This window comes from Tamandua tetradactyla, chromosome 18 (assembly GCF_023851605.1).
Source record: "Tamandua tetradactyla isolate mTamTet1 chromosome 18, mTamTet1.pri, whole genome shotgun sequence".
In the NCBI taxonomy this organism is placed as follows: Eukaryota; Metazoa; Chordata; class Mammalia; order Pilosa; family Myrmecophagidae; genus Tamandua; species Tamandua tetradactyla.
Genome location: NC_135344.1, coordinates 42800263 through 42822061, shown reverse-complemented (window position 1 = coordinate 42822061; position 21799 = coordinate 42800263). Strand labels below are relative to the sequence as shown.

The window sequence follows — 21799 nt, the reverse complement described above, 5'->3', positions numbered from 1 at the left end:
TCTTCAACTGTTTAGATCTAATCCAACTGATTGGATTATCTCTTTTGTGAGGAAATAGGCCCTTAGTTGACGGTAGATGTAATCAGTCACAGCTGAAATCAACTATCTGATGATTTAATAAACTGGCCTTCTGGTTTATCAACCAGCCACAAAATATCCTCGCAGTATGGTTAGGCCAGTGCTTGCCTGACCAGACAACTGGGCACCATCACCTCACGAAGTTGACACCAGAACCCAACTATCAGAGTGATTATGGAGTAAAATGTTTTAGATGGTACTCCTCACTTTAAGACTTAAAGTGTGCTAATTAAACAGAAACAACAATGTGTAGGACAAAACACTAGTTTTTAAAATGCCAATAGGTTTGGGTTCTTGTGTTTCCTTTTTCTAGGTTATATTTAGCTGTCTGGACTAAGTATATTTAAGATGGGGTTTATTATTATAAGTCATAAAGTCACCTAAACTAATTATTTCCAGTTCATTCACGTGATTGATATTGAAAACTTGGAACATTTGTATAAACTATGAGTTGGCTGTAATTTAATCAATGTGGAGAAAAAAAATTCAAGGTGTACCCAAGCCTTCATCCAAAGCAATGAAGTGGTACTGGTCTTCCAAGATGCTATTAGTTATATCTGGTGTGAAATGAACACATTAACATCCAAAATTCTTCCCATTCCTCTCACCTGACACACTGTTGAAAAAGAGGTGCCTTGAATATTGAGAATAGATTTTTTTTAGCATTTTCTTTGCAGATAAAGGACTTTATAATGAGAAGAAGAATTGACATCATGTCTGCATATAAAAGAAGACACATTTCTTCAATCACAGGACCCCAAGATGTTGACAGTTATTTAAAGTATGGCTTGGGCCAAGACATTCAAATTTCTCACCCTTCAACAGCTGTTTGGTGGTTTGGTAGACTTCAATGCGCAGTCTCAGCACAGTTCTTCATGGATAAATGTCAGCATCTTCTCCAAATCTCTATCATCCTCTGCCTTAATTAGTTCTATTAACAGGTGTTCCCAGGTCAAGACATGGAAGATTCAACAATTTTATCATTCCTGAAGCCTAATTCTGAAGAAAGCATTTGCAACTTCATTGGAGGTGAAGAAGAAGCTGGGGATTATGAAAAGATCTTGCAGTCCATTTTGCTTTACTTAATAAAGTGTAGTAATGGGATGGATGGATTTGAATTTAAACTCTAGCTTTGAAACTCATGCTAGCATTAACAAGGGGTCTCAGTTTCCTGTACCTTCCTTGTCTTCCACTTGGAACGATGTCAAAGAATATATTACCATCACTTCTACTTTTGTCATTATTTAGTTTGTTTCACAATTCCATAATATCACTACCCTTATTTTAGGGTTAATGAAACAAAAACTCAAACTTTAACATGGTGCCAAAAAATATATAGGGACATAAAGTAAGATAGTGGTTGCCTGGGACTGGGGATGAGAATGGAGTTACCAGTAAATGGGCCTGAAGGAGCTTACTGGGGGATGGTGAAAATGGTCTAAGTGATTTATGGTGGATCTTACAACACGATTAAGAAAAAAATGTCTTATTAAAAGCCACCTAAAAAAATCTAATCCTAGGCACCTGCATGTATTTTACAGTACAACAGGCTCTGATCAGCCACTGAGGGTCTGATTCTTCCCTGGCCATCTGCAGAATGTAGGGCAGTTTATAGAAGTTATCTGGGCAGTAGTGTCCTCAACTATAAAATGAGGTCATGGGAATATTTACAAGTCTTGATGATCTTGATTTTCAGTTTCAAGTGTATCTTTCTAACTGAGCAAGATATTCATGCATTGGCATACATTAGCGTGGTATGATCTTTTAAAATGCATATCAAAAATGATATGGAGGAAAAGAAAAATGTGAAAATGCTGGTTATCTCTTGATAGTGGTACTATGGGAATTTAGTTCCTTCTTTTATTACTATTATATATTTTAAATGTTGTAAAATAAATGTGTGTTAAAAGGAAGGAGATTTTATAAGACTAATATTAGCTCTGTGAGGAGGTATGGTAAAAGACAATTTTAATATAGAATCTTAAAGAGAAAAGGCTGGTCTGCTGGGGAAAGAGTTGAGATTCTTATGTCATACTTGCTTCAAGACTGAAATGAAAGGTATGCAAATGTATGCAAATATTCATCTTTATGTAACAAGTCTGAATCTTGTTTTATTATTAGGTTTCCTTAGTAGTTTCATGGGTGACTTACTAATTCCACAAATACCTAAACAGTGGTTCCAGGATGCAGTAAGATTTCTAAAATCTCTACAATGCTCACTAATATACAATGGTATAGCAGCATGAATAGTTATGATAGGACAGTTATATGAACAGAATGAAAGACAGAAATATGTTTAAATCACTATATGTTACAAACATTGTTTTTAAGTGAACTCTATATGAAGTTGAATAAATATGTGGTAAAAATATAAAAAGGAGAGAAAACTTTCTTCAAAATTATATTTAATGTAAATTACTTTATATATTTACTTTATATCATACACTTTCTCCATCTTTATCTAAGATTTTATTTAGATAAATTCAATTTGTATCTCATATTTTGAAATATGCCCGTTGGCTAGAGAGAGGAATATCCATACTCTGAATTGCCCATTAAATTCTACAGTGCAGATGGAAACAAGCGCACGCAGCAAACAGGGCAGCTTATAGCAGGGAAGTAAGGAAAAAAACACCGGAAGCCCAGTGAAGGCAGCAGGGAGATCATAAATAAATCTATGTTATGCTAAATATTTGGAATAGAAATAAACTTCTCAGTTAAATAAGTGGATATAGGTACTATACTTCTAACATTTTGGCTGTATGAACATGTATATCGGGATGGTAGATTTTAGCTTTAAGATCACTTTGTAGCAGCTGTCGGAAGTCAAATCCCAATCAGGTTATTTCTATGTATACTATATGAAATAATTCATTTGGAAATACAGTTATATATATATAGTCACCAATCGTTACTTCTGCTATATGTATTAACTATAGGAGTTATTCACAGAATCATTAAGTCCACAAAAAACCACTGTGGTTATTTTGTTCAATCTCCCACCAGAAATGGATACTCAGACCATGCTTAAATAACTTCAGGAAGAATAAGCTCACCAACTCAGTGGAGTTCAGATCCATTTTTGAGTTCTCCACATTTTGGAAAATTGTTCTTTATTTCAAAAGTTAAATAGGCTTTGTTATAAAAATACGGCTTTATTACTAATATTTAAGTACAAACAGAACAATTCTATACATTTTTTCCAAGGTGGCAGATCCTTGAATATTTGAAGCTAGTTACAATTTTCCAGGCTACATTTCTCTAGAATAATCTATATTTTCTCACAGGTTATGATTTGCTTTATTTACAGAATCATCATAAAAGGTGTGTTTTATGAATGTGAGCTTGTGTCTATGGAAGTGGGGGGAGTGGAGGTGTTTGTTTACAGGAAAACCAACCATATAACAGGCCACATTTCTATGATATTGTGTCACAGTCCTGGGAAAACAAACACACAAACAAACAAAACAAAAAGCAGTCCACAGACATGCGGAATTGTGATGATTCAATGGATATTTACAAAGGTGTGAGTAAGGAAGGGTGAAGCACCCAGGGGACAGAAATATTGAAGAGGTATTATCATTCCAGGACCCAAGGGGAAAGATTTGGGAGCAACTGTAGAACCAGAGAGTAGCTCAATAAGAAAAGGGTACTCAACAAAAGCTGTACTCTTCAGCAGTGAGGCAGCCAAACTTCAGCTCTACAAGGCAAGACCTCTTGAATAAAACCCCCAACTTCACTCTGTTCTTGATATCCAATGTCCTGCTATTGGCTTCCCATTGGCCAAACTTGGCAGAGGCCAGAGGGCTATTACACGTAAAGAGTACAAGTATTTCAAGTGTAAGTCATATAAGTAAGAAATTCTAGAAGAACAGGTAGAATATTTGAAAACTAAAGAGAATATCAAGGGAAATCCTTGGAAATAAGGTTAGATTGTCAGCTGATTCCACAGATGTCACTCAAAGCATTTTGGACCTATTTTAGGAATATTTAAAGATGCTGAAGGCATTTGATCAGAGGTATTAGGTGATCATATCCAAACTCAATGTGGTTTACTTAGGAAGCAAATGTGATAGGCGGCCCCTTTAGGGTACTTACATTTGGAAATTCTTAAGGATTACTCCAAGTTCTTTTCAGTCTCTCCTCTATCCTCTTTATCGTCAGTCTCACCCAAACTAAGATCCCTCCTCCAGATGAGTGGAAGTGATATTTCACACTGAACTCCTGACCTACAGGGCTAACTCTCTAGTTATCATGTCCATTTGAATTTCTCAAACTCATTTGAAATCAATATGTTCAAACAAATTCATATATACATACATAAAATAAGATTACTTCTATGTAGCCTTCTTATCTATTCATCAACTATCAAGCATCATTGAGCTAAATGTATAAATCCAGAAAACCAGGAGTCCTTCAAAATACTTCCCTCCCCCCAGATTTATCCAATCCATTTCATTGTTTTAGTAGTCCCACTTTTTTTTTTTTATTGACTGCGTGATCACCAGAAACTTCCTCTGTCTGTCTTTAGGTGATATTTAATACAATGAACTAAAGGTCTCATTGTCTTCCATGTAGCCTCAATCCCTGGGGCGACAGAAAGTAGAGGTGACAACAATCAAGGGCTATAATATATATAAACAAGACCTCTTTTTATCATAAAACAATGGAATTTGTTTCCAAACAAAATATCCGTCTTACTGAGTAATGAACACATATATATCGCTTAATGATTCATCTACTGGTTAGGAGTTGTATAGTTTCCAAAGAGTTCAGAGATGTAGTCAATTCCTAGAGACAAAAAATAATAATAGATGACAGAAGAAGAGACCTAATTTTTCTTCTTTCTTCTTTTCCTCAGTTTCAAAAGTCACTTAGTTCATTGTGGTAAAAGCTTTCAAAAATTTCACTAGCTATTGTGAATATTTTTAAGGTTGATTTTATTAGAAAACCTTTCTTTACATAGCATTGCAAAGAGTTGTAGTTGTGCTACATTCGCCACTAGTGTTTCTTGGGGTTGAACAGGTGACCTCATTTAAGGTTCTCATACGAAGAAATTTCTGTGACCAATCAATAAAAAGCTTATGGAAATGGATTTACTCCTTCTTAGACCAGAACAGTCTAGTTGTACTCATCATTAATTGGGATGTGATAATATAAAAGAAATCAAAATAGGTTCAAAATCTCTTATAACTTCAATCTGTAGTGGTTTGTTATTCAATCTTATTTTGTTGTGAATGGGTGCTCAGACTGAGAAAAGTAGTTGACACTTGAAGAAGAGTTCCACATCATGCATCACGTATGAAATAACCTAGTTTATTATAAAACTAAAAAAATTCTTTCTTGTTGAATTGAGGTCTCAGAATAGGTATCTCAGGAGTGCTCTGAGTTGCCAGAACTGAAACTCATAAACATTCATTAATATAATGCTTTGGGAAATATTTTTCCCTTTTCCAAAACATTGTAGTTTCTGCAGAAAAAATATTATTCCATATCAGAACGATTACTCCTAATACTGCAAGCAATTAAAAAGAGAAGAAAAATAAAAGTTTTTAAATGTCCTCTCTATATAGCAACTGGTGCAGAAATGATAGAAGAGATATCTGAAGGATCTGTAGCTTTTTTCATCTCTTCAGAATAAAGAACAGACTGGTAGAGAATGTCTGTTTGTTGTATTGCCTTTACCATTTGCATTCCTCTTTCCTCTTGCTAGTCCAAACTAAATCAAAATCTGTAAATTCCCATAAGTTAAAAAAGCTGACCTAAAGACTTGAACACATCTTGGAAAATAGACACTTCTCATGCTTCAGAGTCACTGTTCAAAGCTTTAAAAATACTTGTAGAATTTAGGAAAGATCCATTCAACCATGGCAAATAGAGGATTTGGTTATATGTCATATAGCATGGGCTTTTTATGAGTCTTCCACGTACATAGAAAATTCTAAGACAGTCAGAATGTAGCTCTATAGCTTGGTCCAGTGATTCCCAAATTGGGTTCAGATAATAGGGGATGGTCTGCAAATCAGAACCTCTGTGTGATTAAGAGACTCATGGGAAAGCAGAGAATCACTGGAGGGCAAATGCTTTACAAGCGGCAGATCTGGGGCTAAAACCTGCTGTTCTAATACACAGTCCTAAGTCTCCCTACTATTCCCAGTTACCTTACATAGTTCATTCCTTTATTCAGCAAAGAACGATTAGCTTCACCATGTGTCAGGCACTTTTTTTAGTGAAGGGAGTATGGCATTGAACATATCACATAAAATCTGTATCTTTCTGATGTTTGTTTGCATTCTGGAGGGGGGGAGGTCGATAAACAATATAGGTAGCACAATGTTTGTTTTATAGTAATGCATGCTATGAGAAAAATAAAATTTCAAAGGTGTTTAGAGAGCTTGGTAGAGTGCAATTTTAAATAGGGTATTCCCATGAGTCATCATTGAGAAAGGTATTTAAATAAAGATTTGAATAGATGACGGGGCAAGCCATGTGTATAACTGTGGATGAAAATCCAGGCAGTGTGGAAAGCAAATACAGAGGCCCTGAGCCTATTTTAAGAATAGTCAGAAAACTAGTGCAGTGGTAGTAGTAAAAGAGGTAAGGAGAAGCAAACTCTTATAGAACCTTTAAGGCATTAGAGTATTCACAGGAAGGTGGGATGCTATTAAAGCATTTTGAACAGGGATTAACAAGATCTCACTTTAGCTTTGATGCTATCACTCTACAACCAGAGCATTTTTGAGAGTAGACTCAGTGAGGCAAAGGCAGTAACAGGAAATCTAGTTCAGGTGCAATGGCAAGAAATCCTTGTGATGGGTTTTAGAAGAGGGGAAGTGGTAGGAGAAACTGAACTTTGGATACATTTGAAACCATCAGGATTTGCTGAATGATTGGTTGTGTTATATAGGTAAAAGAAAGGAAAAAGGATGCATTTGAGGTTTTAGACTGAGCAAGTGGGAAGATGGAGTTGCTATCAGTTAAGATGGAGAAGACCATAAGGGGAATAGATTTAGCAGGGCAGAACAGAGGTCCAGTTTTGTAACTGCTAAATGTGAAATGCCTTTTAGACCTCAAGTAGAGCTCGGAATGAGAACTTGGATATACATGTTTGGAGTTCACAGGAGAGATTAGGTTTGAAATATAATCTGAAAATCATCAGAATGTAGCAGTTGTTTAAAGTCAAGGGGCTAGACAAATCTCCAAGAGAGTAAGTATAACAAGAAAAGAAGAGGCCCAACGACTAAACCCTGGGGAACTTTACTATTTAGATCTTAGGTATATTAGGAAAAAACAGTAAAAGAGATGGAGAGGGAGAAGCCACAGGGAGCATGTGGGATCCCAGGAAACAAAATGCAAAAAGTGTATCAAGAGTAAAAAATGTTTCAAATGCTGAAGGCAGGTAAAATGAGATGAAAATTGAGTACTGACCATTGGTTTTAAGAACAGTAACCTTGACAGTGAATTAACTTATTGGTTTGAAAATTATCTCAACCCAATTATTTAAATCTTCAAACATAATTATTTACACAATGCAATATAATTTCCAAGTAGAAAGCTGACTGACAGGGGATGTAAGATGGGAAAAGTAAGATGTAGTGCTACTTTCTAGAATAAAACTTAATTCAGGTAAAAATGATGAATCCATATGTGACAAAAGCTCTCCCAATAAGTAGAGAGTTGAAAATATATCCTGTTAAGCTTCTAGTGTTTCATAAGCTTGTGTTTTAGAGGATACTTTTCTGTGCTGTTCCATTTCTCTTCTTTATTATAAAATAGAGGAGAAAAAACAAAAGGAGAAAAGACAAAGAGAGCCACAAATACAAAAGGAAGGAGAGAAAGTGAGACTCAGATGGGACCATTCTCTTTGTTGTCCCCATGTGGGAATTGTTGATGATAGAAAGCAGAATACCAGTGAGACATCTTTGTCAACAGCATTAATGTTCTCCCAGCATAATTCTCTGCTTTGAAAGCAATCTGCAATTCTCCTGACATCATTTTTCAATTTATTACCCCAGGTGGGTTGGTCCCTAAGGAAAGCTAGCCTGTATATGCAGCAGCTGAGATAACTAGTTGGGGCTAGTTAATGAAACCGCCAATGTCATGGGCTAGTTAATATTCATATATTTGAAGGGAGCGCCTCGTCTAACCTAAGGGCTATATTTCATTAGATTTATGCACTATAACACAGTATCTGAAAGCTGAATAAAACAGGTACTGTTTTGTTAAATACTTACAGTTTTCAATTACATCTCTGATGAAAATCTGCCTTCTTGAGCATATGTAACCCTCTTCTGTTTCAGCTACTAGAAATTTTCTTACTGTGGTCATTAAATCCTAGTACATTTCCTTTGCATATGAGAATGAGAGTTTTACCAACCAAGAGCTAATGCAGTTCTTTGTCAAGCATCTTAGGCAGCTGTAAAATCTAAACTAATGATGGTAACAGGATACTGAGACATATATTCCTGCTAGTGGCATGCAGCATGGTAGGTACAAAAGATGTAACAGGGAGAGAAAAATTAGGGGAGCAGAGGATGGGGCACATATGTAGATAAAGGCAAATGGGGGTAAAGTCCTTGTTATTTTATTACAGAGCAGGACTGAATATTTTGGTAGGAAAGAATAGTCCAGATATGTGTATCTCCAATTTGAAGTGTGTATTAGAATCAAGTAAGGAGCTTGTTAAAAGAAACAATTGAACACACACACACACAAAAAACCAAAACAAAAAACAAACCTGATATCTGAAGCCCTTCAATCTTACTGAGTTAGAATGTATGGAAGTAGATCTTAGGTATCTGTACCTTCAGCACCGGAAGTCCAAACAATGAGACCCTGCAGGAAACACTCAACAGTGATGCCTGTTGTAGTGGTAAACTCTGTTCTCTTCTCATATCTATTATGTTTACAGAAATTGTTAGTGTTTCACATTTCTTGTTGAAATTTGAGAAGATGGCAGAGATGAGCATGTGAGTGCTGTCATTTATTGAAGTAGTGAAATATATAGGGATATTAAAAAATAGCTCAAAAAACAGCCATTCCAAGAGATGCCATACACACACACACCTCAGCCCACATGTGGTTACAAGCACGCACAAAGCATGAATTCATGCACACTCATGCATGTATGCTCACACAAGCACACATACCCACAAACCTCTGTGCACATATATAAGTACACTCACACACACACACATAAATGTGTGAACACACACACAAACACACATACATAAGATTCCATTCCATGAACATATACATCCCCATAAATACTTTGATGACCCAAACTATGTTTTAATATAGTTTAGATTATGAGCAGTACTATAAATTAAAAAAAAAAAATCAGTTCATCAGTTTTTCTTTGTTTAAGCTAGAGCTTCCCATATTTATCTCCCTATAAAAATCCCTCATTTTTCTGCATAACAACTTCCGTACAATTTGGAAACTGCTGTGTTAGTGGACTTTCTATTCCATTAATTATTTTAACTTTGGCCTTTGATACATGAGTCTACCACACAATATTGTTGCTTTAATGGAACCTTATCTGTGTTATCTTTTAGTGTGAAATTGTCCAGTAGAATATTCTAAGCCAGGAGACCAAAAATAAAATGTAAGCAGGGCTTAAGCAAATATTGAAATGTGTAAGCTAACTGGGTGTAATAAAATTGGTACTGATGGTGCATGTGGGAAACGAGAGAAACATCTTGTTTGCCTATAGGCACTCATAATCTTTTCCTAAACTTTATGCCAAACAACACAAGTGTACTTTCTTCTTTCTTCCATATCTATATGTCTGTCTGTTATCTCTGTCTGTCTGTCTAGCTATCTAATCATCTGTATATCTAAATTGAGAGATAGTTTGTTTATAGAATTTAGACTGTTTGCTTTTATTTGCAAATCAGTCTAAAACAATCCTGCCATTAAGCTACGAATCTGAACACATTCTTCTTGATGACATTCAACTACCTGTTCATTATCAACTTTCATGAAAGAAGAAAGAAGGCAAATATTGTAAATAATGGATAAGCCATAAAGTTCTATCTTAATATTACATGACAGTCATTATTTTTAATTTTATATTTATTTCAGGGAATAAGAGTACCCTAAAATGCCAAAATGTAAATAAACTTTAAAAATGTAAGCCTATGAGCCAATGAACTCAAACCCCTATGCAGATGATAATGAGTTTGGCTGTTCCCTAGAGGCCCACAGTGTAACAAACTCAGATAATATGACATCCCTAAAAATTATGCAGACCTAAAGAAAGATCTGCTTCAATTTATTCAAATAACTAACTAGTAGGTCTTACCCAACCAGGAATCAAAAGAGAACCCAAGAGCCAGGTGGAATCACTGTGCACTTGTGATACCTAGAGGACAGGGAAACAGAGGCCACTTGAGAAGAAATGAGAAAATATTAAAATATAAACAAAAGGCATTTGTTTAGAGTGTGGGTTAGTAGTGGGGGGGTTTCAGGAGGAAGTTAAAAGGCCTTTGGTGCAAAGAGCATTCCAAAACCTTTCTGGCCCAGTAGAAGCAAAAGACAAAAGTACAACTATGCTTGATTTTTTAAGTCAAGCACACATTGAAAATGCTATAGCTTTAAACATGATCAGTTACAATATCATACCTTTTCCCTGACAGGGAAAGGAATCTTGAGTCCTTCAGAGAGTCTCAAGCACAAAATAAAAAAGATTGTGTGAAGACCAGCCAAGTGCTATGGAGAAGAGACATTGAGCTATGGTTAAGCACATACCATCACTGCAATGAGATGACTAGAATACAAATAAAAATGATCACACTGTTTTGGTAACTCACAGTACTGTTTAAGTTAAGCAAAATGGGCTTAATTGTATCCATGGTCTCATATTCTCTGTATATATCAAATTCTTCTTTCCCTCTCCCTCCCTCTCTCTCTCTCTTTTTTTTTACTTATTGCTTTCCTTCCCCTGGTGTGTTAGTTAAATTCAGTTGTCAACTTGGCCAGGTGAGCATACCTAGTCTTGTTGCTGCGGACATAAGCCAATGGTGCATGAACCTCATCTGTTGCCAATTACATCTGCAGTCAGCTAGGAGGCGTGTCTGCTGCAATGAGTGACGTTTGACTTAATTGGCTGGTGCTTAAACGGGAGATTGCAATGTAGCACTGCTAAGCAGCTCAGCATTCCTCATCTCAGCACTAGCAGCTCAGCCCAGGCCTTTGGAGATGCAGAAAGAAGTCACCCCGGGGAAAGTTGTTGGAACCCAGGGGCCTGGAGAGAAGACCAGCAGAGACCATCTTGTGCTTTCCACGTAAGAAAGAACCTCAGTGGAAAGTTAGCTGCCTTTCCTCTGAAGAACCAACAAAATAAATTCCCTTTTATTAAAAGCCAATCCGTCTCTGGTGTGTTGCATTCCGGCAGCTAGCAAACTAGAACACCTGGGAACTTTTGGAAACCAAAGTCTTTGACATTGATGCTATTTTAATGTCCGACAACTAAGTCATGAAACACAGTGAATCACTGAATTATGTCCTCTCCAGTAGTAAACATTTCATGATATTAGTTCTACTCATAATAAAGGAAATTATTCTGATTTTGTAGATTAGGGTCTGAAGCCCTACCTAGTGTATCACTTTAGCAACCAAAGGGGGATAAAGGCAGTAGTATTAGCTTCTGTTGGGAAAAATACAAGGGTTGAGCAGACAGATAACAAAAACTTCTAATGTGGGATGTCTCCATATATCCAAGAAGTGAAATTGCCCCAGTTTACCTTCTCTGTACAAAGGTAGGTATTTATATTGATTGTCCCAGGTAATCTAGTAAAATCTCTGGAAACAAGAATAGCCTAGCTTAAACTGGCAATGCATCCCTATTTGCTTTGTTGTTCTAAGAATTTAACAACTTTTACACTTTTTCTCATTTGATTAAATTTGCTTTTTACTTTTTCTTGTTTCTAACACATTCCCATGAACATTGTCCTGGAAGTACAGGGTACTGCAAAAACTGAAAGCCAAAGACCTGCTTTTAGGTTTTATAACAATCATTTCTATCTTAGTGGAAATTAAAACTACAGATTTATTTTCCTGAGTTAACATGAATCCTGATCAATGCTGAAAATATTTGATTGAAAAATTTTGTCCTTGAAAGAACACATTTTATGCATGAAAGAGTAGGTAGAAATGAAAATTTTAATATTGCAGAAATATAAGGAAATTCTTAAGGCTTGTGAATTAGAAACATGTGTTATTACAAGTTTGTGTTAGGTCTGCCCTGGTATAATCTGAAAGGAAGATCTGTGAGAGCTGCTTCACACAGCAACCTGTTTTCACTTTACTTTTCTCCTTCTCTTTTGCTTTTGTCAATGAACTCTTTGAAAAGGAAACAATAGGAAAGGAAAAGATAAAAGGCACTGTGGCTCCATCAATTTTTCTCAATGTGTCTCATTAGCTAAGGGACCCATGGTAGTGCCATGTGATTTTTGTAGTATTGACTTTAGACTATTATCAATTTGTGAAAATAAATGACTTCCTCCATTTCTCTTTGTTTCTTCAGAGTGAGAGAATCCTACAGATGCAAATATAGTAACGTGTTAACAATATTTAAGAGGCTTTTTACTGATAACCATAATAATGATAATAATGTTAGAGAATGGAATAATGGGATTAAATTTTTTTGCAATCTTGTCAGTTGTACTTTGTGTACTTCGTCCTATGCTTTTAGTTACATACATGTTCAAAATTGTTAAATTTTCCTAGTGAGTCATTCCTCTTACCTTTAAATGATGACCCTAATTATTCCTGATATTTTACCTTGAAATATAGTACATCTGATATTCACATATATAATCAGCTTTTATCGGTTAGTACTGTACCGGATATTACATACTCTATCCCTTTACTTTTAGTCCTCCTGATAAATTATGCTCCCGGTTTGTAAACAGTATTTTTTTATTATCTAATCTGAGATTCACTATTTTTCCTGAGCAACTCTTCATATTTACTATATTTATTGATGTTTTTAGGAGTTGTTCAAACCAATTTATTTTGTGTCCTCTTAGTTCCATTCTTTACTCCTTTTGTGCCTTCTGTTGAATTTAGCATGTATTTTCTGTTCCATTTTTACCTTCCAGTAATATATACTTTTATATCCCAGTTCTCTTATTTTAATGGTTGCACTTGAGTTTGTAGAATGTATTCTTAAGGAAGTTGAGAGCTACCATACACTTAAAGTCTAGCTTATCAAAATAAGGCCTATGATTGAGTGGCCCAAAATATATTCCTTATGATCCTTCTTCTTTGTTGTCTTCACCATAAAAAAGTAAAAGTTAAATGTGTGCTCTCTAAGCAGCTATTGGTTTCAGCCACCATTAATCAGGTTTCTGTTTCTTGGAGTTAAAACCATTTCTAAAGTGATACCAACCCCTCTTCCAAATTGCGTGTTACATATGTCATGTATTTTAGTGATGTTTTATCATACCATATCCATCATCATCATCATTGTTATTGTCAGTGTTAGTATAGACTCACCTTTATCATTAGCAATTTAGTTGTTGAGCATTGTTACAGCATACCATTTTCTCATTTGGAGTAATTGTTGTTCTTCTTGAACTTCAAACATGGTCAGTTATTTTCAATAAGGATTTGTAAGTGGCTAATCCTTAAAAGTTTTTTTTTTTCTTTTTTCTCATAAGATGTCATTACTAGGGATTTCATATCCAATAGGGAAGGGTAAGCTTCAAATCAATTAATTTTCCTGCATATAGCACCTTAAACTCTGTAGAAGATACAAAAAATAACTACTTGATGTCTCTAGAGAATGAAAACATTTGGGGAGATTTTAGAGGGCAGTTTATCCCTGAGAAAGAACTTGGCTTGGGTGAGTAAAGTATTGTTACAGGATTAAACTTCTACCAAAAAAAGATATGTCTAAGTCCTAACCTCCATCCCATGAATGTGATCCCATTTGGAATTATGATCTTTGAAGATGTTATTAGTTATGTGTGGCCAAACTGGATGGGGTGGATTCTTAAAAGGAGAGAAAACTTGGACACAATCAGTAGGAGACAGGCAGAGAGGGAGTGCCATGTGACAGAGGCAGAAATGGAGTTATACAAGGAACATCATGGATTGCCAACCACTATCAGAACACTACAGATCTCAGAGAAAGCATAGCACTGCCAACACTTTGATTCAAGATTTCCAGTTGCCAGAATTGTGAGACACTAAGTTCTGGCTGCTTTAAGCTACCCTGTCTATGGAACTTTGTTAGTAACTCCAGGAAACTAAAACAGTGCAAAGAGACATGGCTCAGAAATAAGTACATACAACAGAATTCTAAAAAAAATAAAATAAAAAATGAAGGCAGTTAACGGAGAAGGGAGGGCAAAACAGATTATCAAAAACAGGTAATAAAATGGTAGACCTAAAGCCATCCCTGTGATTACTTGCATTAAACATTCATGTACTGATCACGTCTATTAAGAAAACAGATTATAAGAATGGATATGATAGTAAGACATAATTGTATGCACTCTATTAGACAAATACTTTAAACATAAGTAAATGATGAAAAAATGTACATGCATACAAACAGGAAGCAGACTATAAAAACAGTTGGAGTGCCTACACCAAATCAGACATAATGGATTCCAAGTAAAATTTTGCCAGACATAGATACCTTTCTAATTGATAAATGAACAATGCACAATAGGCATATGTACAATAAGAGTTAAAACATACATGAAGCAAAAATTGACAGAAAGTAGAATCTTAAAATTTCCCAATCAGAGAAGGACATTTTGACACCTCTCTCTCAGCAACTGAAAGAACAGCTAAATAAATACCAATAAATATATAGACTGGTTAAATATGATTATTAAGCACCTTATTAATTGTGCCTCACAAAATGTTGATAACACAGAGGATATTTTTCCAATCACAATGGAATTAACTGAGAATTCAATTATATTATGAAATATAAGAAAACTCCAATATTTGAAAAATTAAGCAAAAAATTATTTTAAGAAATGAGTCAAAGAAGAAATCACAAAGGAATTAGAACATATTTCAAATGAAATAAAATATGCATACATTTGTGAATCTCCACAAATTTAAATCAGTATTTAGAGAAAACATGCAGCTTTAAATATTTATAGATACAAAGAAAGGTCTAAAATCAATTACTTATCATTCCAACTCCAAAAACTAGAGGAAGAAGAACCAAATAAATCCGAGGAAAATAAAAAAGAAGAAAATGAAGATAAGAGCTTAAATCAGTGAAACTGAGAACAGATTTCCAAAAGAGAAGATTATCAAAGCAATGAACTACTTAAACTCTAGCAACTCTAAATGTGAGTAAAAAAAGAGAGAACATAAATCATCAATATCAGGAATAAAATAAAGTGCCTCCTACTGATGAAGACATTAATTTCAACATAGAGAAAATGGGCAATTTTCTTTAAAAATACACTTTACAGAATCAAGATAAAGTAAGACATAAATCTAAAAAGCCATGCATTTATTAAAGTATATAAATTAATTATCAAAGCCTTCTTATTAAATAATTTCCAGGCCCAGATAATTTTGCCAGAGAATTATATCAAATATTTCAAGAAGAAATAATACCAGTTATACACAATGTCCTTCAGAAAAAGAAAATAATTCCAACTTGTTTTATGTGGTCAATATAACGCTGATGTAAAATCTAACAAATATATATTTTTAAAAATCAGTATTACTAAAAAACAAAGATACAAATATGTTTAATAGTATTTAAGGAAGCTGAATCCAAAATAGATCAAAAGGATAATATATCTTAATCAGGAATGAAAAGTAGTGTTAACTTTCAAAATCATTCAGTGTGATTCACTATGTTAATAGGAGAAAGGGAAAAATATGGTAATTTCAGTAGAAATAGAAAACAAACAATGAAATTTAGTACCTGTGCTGGTTTGTAGCTGTTATGTACCCCAGAAAAGCCATGTCCTTTTTCCTGATTCAATTTGTGTGGACAGCTATGTTTTTTTTTAATCCTGATTCAACGTTGTGGGGCAGAAACTTTGACTGGATTGTTTCCTTGGAAATGTGACACATTTAATGTGGGTGTGACCTTTTGATTAGATGGATTCCACCCATTCAAGGTAGGTCTTGATTAATTTACTGAAGTTCTTTAAAAGGAAATTTTGGAGAAAGCACAGTTGCTTCAGAGACACAGATATTTGGAGATGATTGGAGAACAGTTGCTTCAGAGCTGACAGAGATGCAGACATCTGGAGAGGTCAACACAGAGAGCAGATGCCTAGATACGAATGTTCGGAGATGCAGAACCCAGCAGACATTGCATGTGCCTTACCATGAGATGCTAAACAAGCCAGTGTCCCAGAGGAGCTAAGTAAAGGCCCACAGACATTTAGAAAGGAAACCACTGGCATCAGAAGATGGAAGCAACAGAACTGTGAACAAGGACTAGCAGATGCACACTATGTGCCTTTCCATGTGACAGACATCAGCCTTTCTTGAGCCAAGGAGTCTTTCTCTGGGTGCCTCAGTTTGGACATTTTTATGGCCTTAGAACTGCAAACTTGTAACTTAATGAAATCCCTTTTCGAAAAGCCATTCCATTTCTGGTATATTGCATTCTGGCATCATTTAACAAACTAAAACAGTAGCCGTTCATTAAAAAAGTTCTCAGCAAATTGATGCAGGGCATCTACAAAAACCAAAATAAAACACAAAACAAACAAAAAGTTATAGCCAATGTAATACTTAATGGTGAATTACCGAACACTTTTCTGAAACAAAGTAAGGATTTCCACACTTACCATTTCTATTCAACATTGCATGAGAGGACCTAGCAATTGCAATAATGCAAAAAACACAATTTAAAAAAATAAAGGAGAGTGGAAAAAAGATGTGGGTGACATTATTATTCACACAAAATATTTTAATAAATCTATAAAAATTTACTAAAGTTAATAAGTGAATTTAGAAAATCCATATGATACAAGGCTGGTATGTTCAGATCAACTGTATTCTTATTTCATCATTAGAAAACTTGAAAAAAATTGTAAAATTTCTCACTTATGATGGCACCAAAAACAATTAAACAAATCAAAAATAAAAACTTTAGGAATACATTTTACAAAACTCACACAAGACCTCTTCTCTGAAACTACAGACCATGAAATTACAGATATTTCAGAGTGTGGTGATGTTGTAAGAACAGTCCAGTCCAGAAATAGACCACACATATATGGCCAATTGAATTTCTTAAAAGATGCCAAGATAATTCAATCAGAAAATGATACTCTTTTTTAGCATATGGTGTTGGAAAAACTTGTTTTGATGTTTAAAATATGACTTTTACCTCATACTGCACACAAAAAATAAGTAGAAATGGAATGTGAATTAAATGGAAATTTTAAAAATGTTTATAAGAACACAGAGGAGAAAATCTTTAAGATTTTAAGTTAGACAAAGATTTATAGATGATAAAACCACAAAAGAAAATAAAAGATACATTAAATTTAGAAAATAGAAAGATGTCTGTTCCTTGAAACATTCCATTAATTACACACATACCTAGAGCAAGAAAAAATATTTGCAATATATATATCCAACTAAGGACTCAGAAATCCCAAAATATCAACTGTTCATGAGGGTATGGAGCAATTGGAAATCTGAAACATTGTTCTTCAGAATGTAAATAAAAAATTATAACATTTTGGAAATTGCTTGACAGTTTCTTTTATAAAGTGAAATGTGCACTCATCTTACAATCAGCCAGGCCACTCATATGACTTTAACATAGATAAATGAAAACAAATCTCCAACAATGACTTGTATACAGCAGGCTATATATAATAAGTTCATCTACAGTAATCAAAAACAGTAATCAAACCAAATGTCCATCAACAATTTAATGGACAAATTTTGATCTATCCCTATAAAATACTACTACTTAAAAAAGGAATGAACTATGAAACATGAATAATATGACAGATCGCAAAACCATTCTACTGAATGAAAGAAGCCAGATATGAGAGTGTATGTTGTATGATTCTATTCATATAAAGGCAAGAAAATCACAAATAATATACAGTTACAAAAATCAGTTAGGAAATTTCCTGGGTCTGGGGGTTAAGAGAGTGATGGATTAATGTTAAATCATTAATCTGTATTTTGATTATGGTGAATATGTCATGGTACAAACAATTTTCAAAACTTATCAACCTGCACACTTTAAATGGATGCAATTTATTGTATATAAGATATTCCACAGCAAACATTATTTAAAAAGGAAAGTAAAGTAATCAAGGTCAACTTAAAAATGGACATCATGTTATTATATCAGACAAAGCTGAAATAAAGGTGCCATGTTATAAACAGCAGAAAAAGTCACTTAATATTGTCACTTAAGTTTATTTTATAAAAAATACAATTTTGATCTAGGCAAAAATCCACGGTATAATTAAGTCACAAGAAAGAGAAGATACGTCTTTACAATTCTCTCAAATCGACCTCCCACTGTATAATTATTGCCATCTCAGCTTCTTCCACTTGGGATGGAGAGGGGAGTGGAGCGGTAATGGGACAAAAATATGCATTTATTTCATTGGTATTCCTTGTATCTATAATTTGCTTGCCAATACTTCTTTCTTGGTATATATCCAAATGCTGGTTTGGTATCTTTTCTTCACGGGGTGCTTACAGCATTCTTCTGATACTGTCCATACAACAATCCAAATCCTACACTCAACTACGGCTACTGCATGATGCTCACTTGGCCCACTGCACATGAGTGTCAATACCATCATCAACAGAAGTTCAGCCACCTTCCATTGCAAGCATTTCTATTTGACTTGCTGTGAAAGACAGCTTCAGGTGAGCATTACGACCCAGGCTTTCTAATTGTCTCCCCCAGGTGTTACAGAACAGGATGCCATGAGAACTCTCTCACTAAGGAAAGAGATCACATTGGAACATCAGCATCTGAGGATTCAGTAGCTCAGTAATCACACAAGTAGAAGTGAAATATCAGTCTTCCCTTTTGGTAAAAATCTCCTACTTTTTACGAGGCTTTTTTTTTTTTCTTTAAAATCCTTTCACTTGATGTGATTCAGATAAAAAGAACAGATCTTCCTGTTGCTTATCCATGAGCTTTTCCCTTAAGTAAGAAACAGCATGCATCGGGCTGCAGTGTGAGAAACTAAGCAGAACATAGGTGTATGGAACCATTTAGTGCTAAGTGACAGAAGGAGACAGTAGAAATGCTGTACCTCTCCCACCCCCCATCATATCATGGCCAGATTTTGTCCTCTTCTCAGCCAAAGTAGTAGAATTTTATTCAGGTCAATAACTTGTTGTAAAAGAAATAAAATCATACAGTCAATATGTTGATAAATTTGAAAGTCTGATCATCCAGGACACAAAAAGTAGACACATTGGTGAAGAGACAGGTAACTCCAGACTCAATGACAACTTTGGTACAAGTTGTCTTAGGGATTCAACATTTTTTGGCTAATAACTTCAGCGAGGCTGACCATTTCAGGATTTCAAAACTACTCTGAATACTCTGACCATCGCTCTATAAATCTAGTTCCAATGATTCACTCACATAGGTAGCAGTAGTGAGAATGAGGGCAGAATGAATTTAAATTGTTTCAAGACACCAGTCGACCACCTTCCACCTTTATTCTATCTGAATGAAAGTGTAAAAGTTCTTTTTGCATATTTTTTACAAGGTCACTCTAGGCAATGAATACACCAGCGTTAAGTCATCCAGTAAAAACTGTTGTTTTGGTTTGCTAAAGCTGTCAGAATGCAATATACTAAAAATGGGTTGGCTTTTTCATAGGAGATTTTTTTTTTAAGTTACAAATTTACAGTTCTATGGCCATAAAAATGTTCAAACTACAGCATCAACAAGAGGATAACTTCACTGAAGATAGGCTGGTGGCTTCCAGGGTTTCTCTGTCACATGAGAAGGCACATGGTGATACCTAATGAACCTTCTCTTCTGGGTAGGTTTCAAAATGGCTGTCTCAGCTCCTGAGGTTCCTTCTGCTTCTCCTATGGCATTTTCTTTCTGAGCTCTCTCTCTATATAAGTTCTCCTAAAGAACTCCAGTAAAGGGTCACATCTCCATGGAAACAAACTAATAAAAAGTTTCCACCTAACAACAGGTTTGCCCCAACAAGAATGGATTAAAACAACATGGCTTTTCTGGGGTGAATAACAATTTCAAACCAGCACACTACTAATAGAGAAATTACGTCTCTGTGGTACCTTTTACAAATGTTATTTGTAACTATTAATAGGAAGTTTATTCATTCATTCATATGTGAGCATGTTTATTTTATTTTTTTAATATATTTTAATAGATTAGAATATTATAATGTATAATTCGTGTAACCTCTTTTGAACTCAGTAACTTCTATAAGTATTTACTTTCAACAGATTACTGGACTCAAGTTTTAAACAAGAATAAAATTTATTATTTGTGTTTTCAATGATATAAAAATAAAATGCAATACTAATATTCTATTATTAACTATTCAGATAATCTGAACAGCATATTTCAGTGGGAAATACTACCGGGATTTATATAAGCATGTTTACTGTGAAGTAAGATTATTAAATGATTTTCATTATAAAAAAAAGTCATTATTCTGCTTTCATTCTTGAAAGTAATTTAGATGTCTATAACTCCATTGTCTTCTGGTCTCTGATGACACTATTGGTAAGTCAGCTATCAGTGTAACTGTTGACTTTTTGTAAATAATCATAGTTTGTATTCCTGTCTTTCTCCAATTCTGGAAAATTCTTAAGCATTTTTTCCTAACTACCTCCCTAGTTTTTCTCCATTCCATTTATCAGAAAACTCTTCTGAAATTATATAACATCATCTTTTTCTAACCCCTTTATCCTTTAACATATCTTTCAAATTGCCCATCTTGATTTTGCTCTGTGCTGAATTTTAGCAATTTTTGTATATATCTTTCTGTTTGTTTATTTTTTTCAGCTAATTCGCTTTTTAATAGGTCCACTGGGTTTCCCCCCCCAAATCTGTTATTGGTATATCAATTACTGGTTTTAATTTATATCTTAATCATTTTGAGCATACTTATCTATCTTTTCAGTTTCGTTATTATATTCAGTCTTGATGCACTAGCATTTCTGTTTGTTGGGCCTATTGACCATTGTTTATGGAGGCTATTCTCTTGTGTATGAGTAAGTGTGAATATTTAAGCCCTTCTGCAGTGAGAATGCAGAATTTTCTGAGGTTTGAATCTGAGTCTCCACAGATTTCTCTTTTTTTTTTTATGCCAGAAAACTTGGGTTATTTCCTGCTAGGCTCCATATTACATTCTTGTCTCAGAGAGAGGTACAAAGTTTTGATTTCTCAGGAGAAAGATTAAACCAGCCAGAGACAGGTTTCCTAGTGATCTTCCACAGCAATGGACAGTGGTTTTGTTTTTTATTTTCCTCCCTGGTTACATCCAGAATACACAGTTCTATGTTCTTGCTTTCTATAGGTCTAAGGCTCTGGATTAAATAACCATGAATATCAATACCTAAGTCCATAAATGCCATCTCAGTTCAACTAAAAAATTATCTTAGGATATTACTGTCTTTCATTCTGGCATCTGGGAAATTCTTTTTTCTCCACACAATCTCCAATGCATTTTCCTTTTTGTTTTTGTTATTAAAATTAATGAGGATTCTAGATATTTGTAGAGGAAAT

General features: G+C 34.6%; 1 long non-coding RNA gene across 6 annotated transcripts in view; it reads right to left on the bottom strand.

The window, feature by feature from the left end:
• Positions 1 to 21799, bottom strand: part of LOC143662626 (uncharacterized) — a 413209-nt gene that overhangs the window by 147821 nt on the left and 243589 nt on the right. Inside the window, exon 4 of one of the 6 annotated variants that reach the window (XR_013165487.1) lies at positions 10322 to 10444. The exons of 4 other annotated variants lie outside the window; for them this stretch is intronic. This is a non-coding gene — a long non-coding RNA (uncharacterized LOC143662626). Of the gene's footprint in view, positions 1 to 10321; positions 10445 to 10747; positions 10792 to 21799 lie in introns of those variants that run through there. One more of the 6 variants, XR_013165490.1, reaches the window with a different exon arrangement.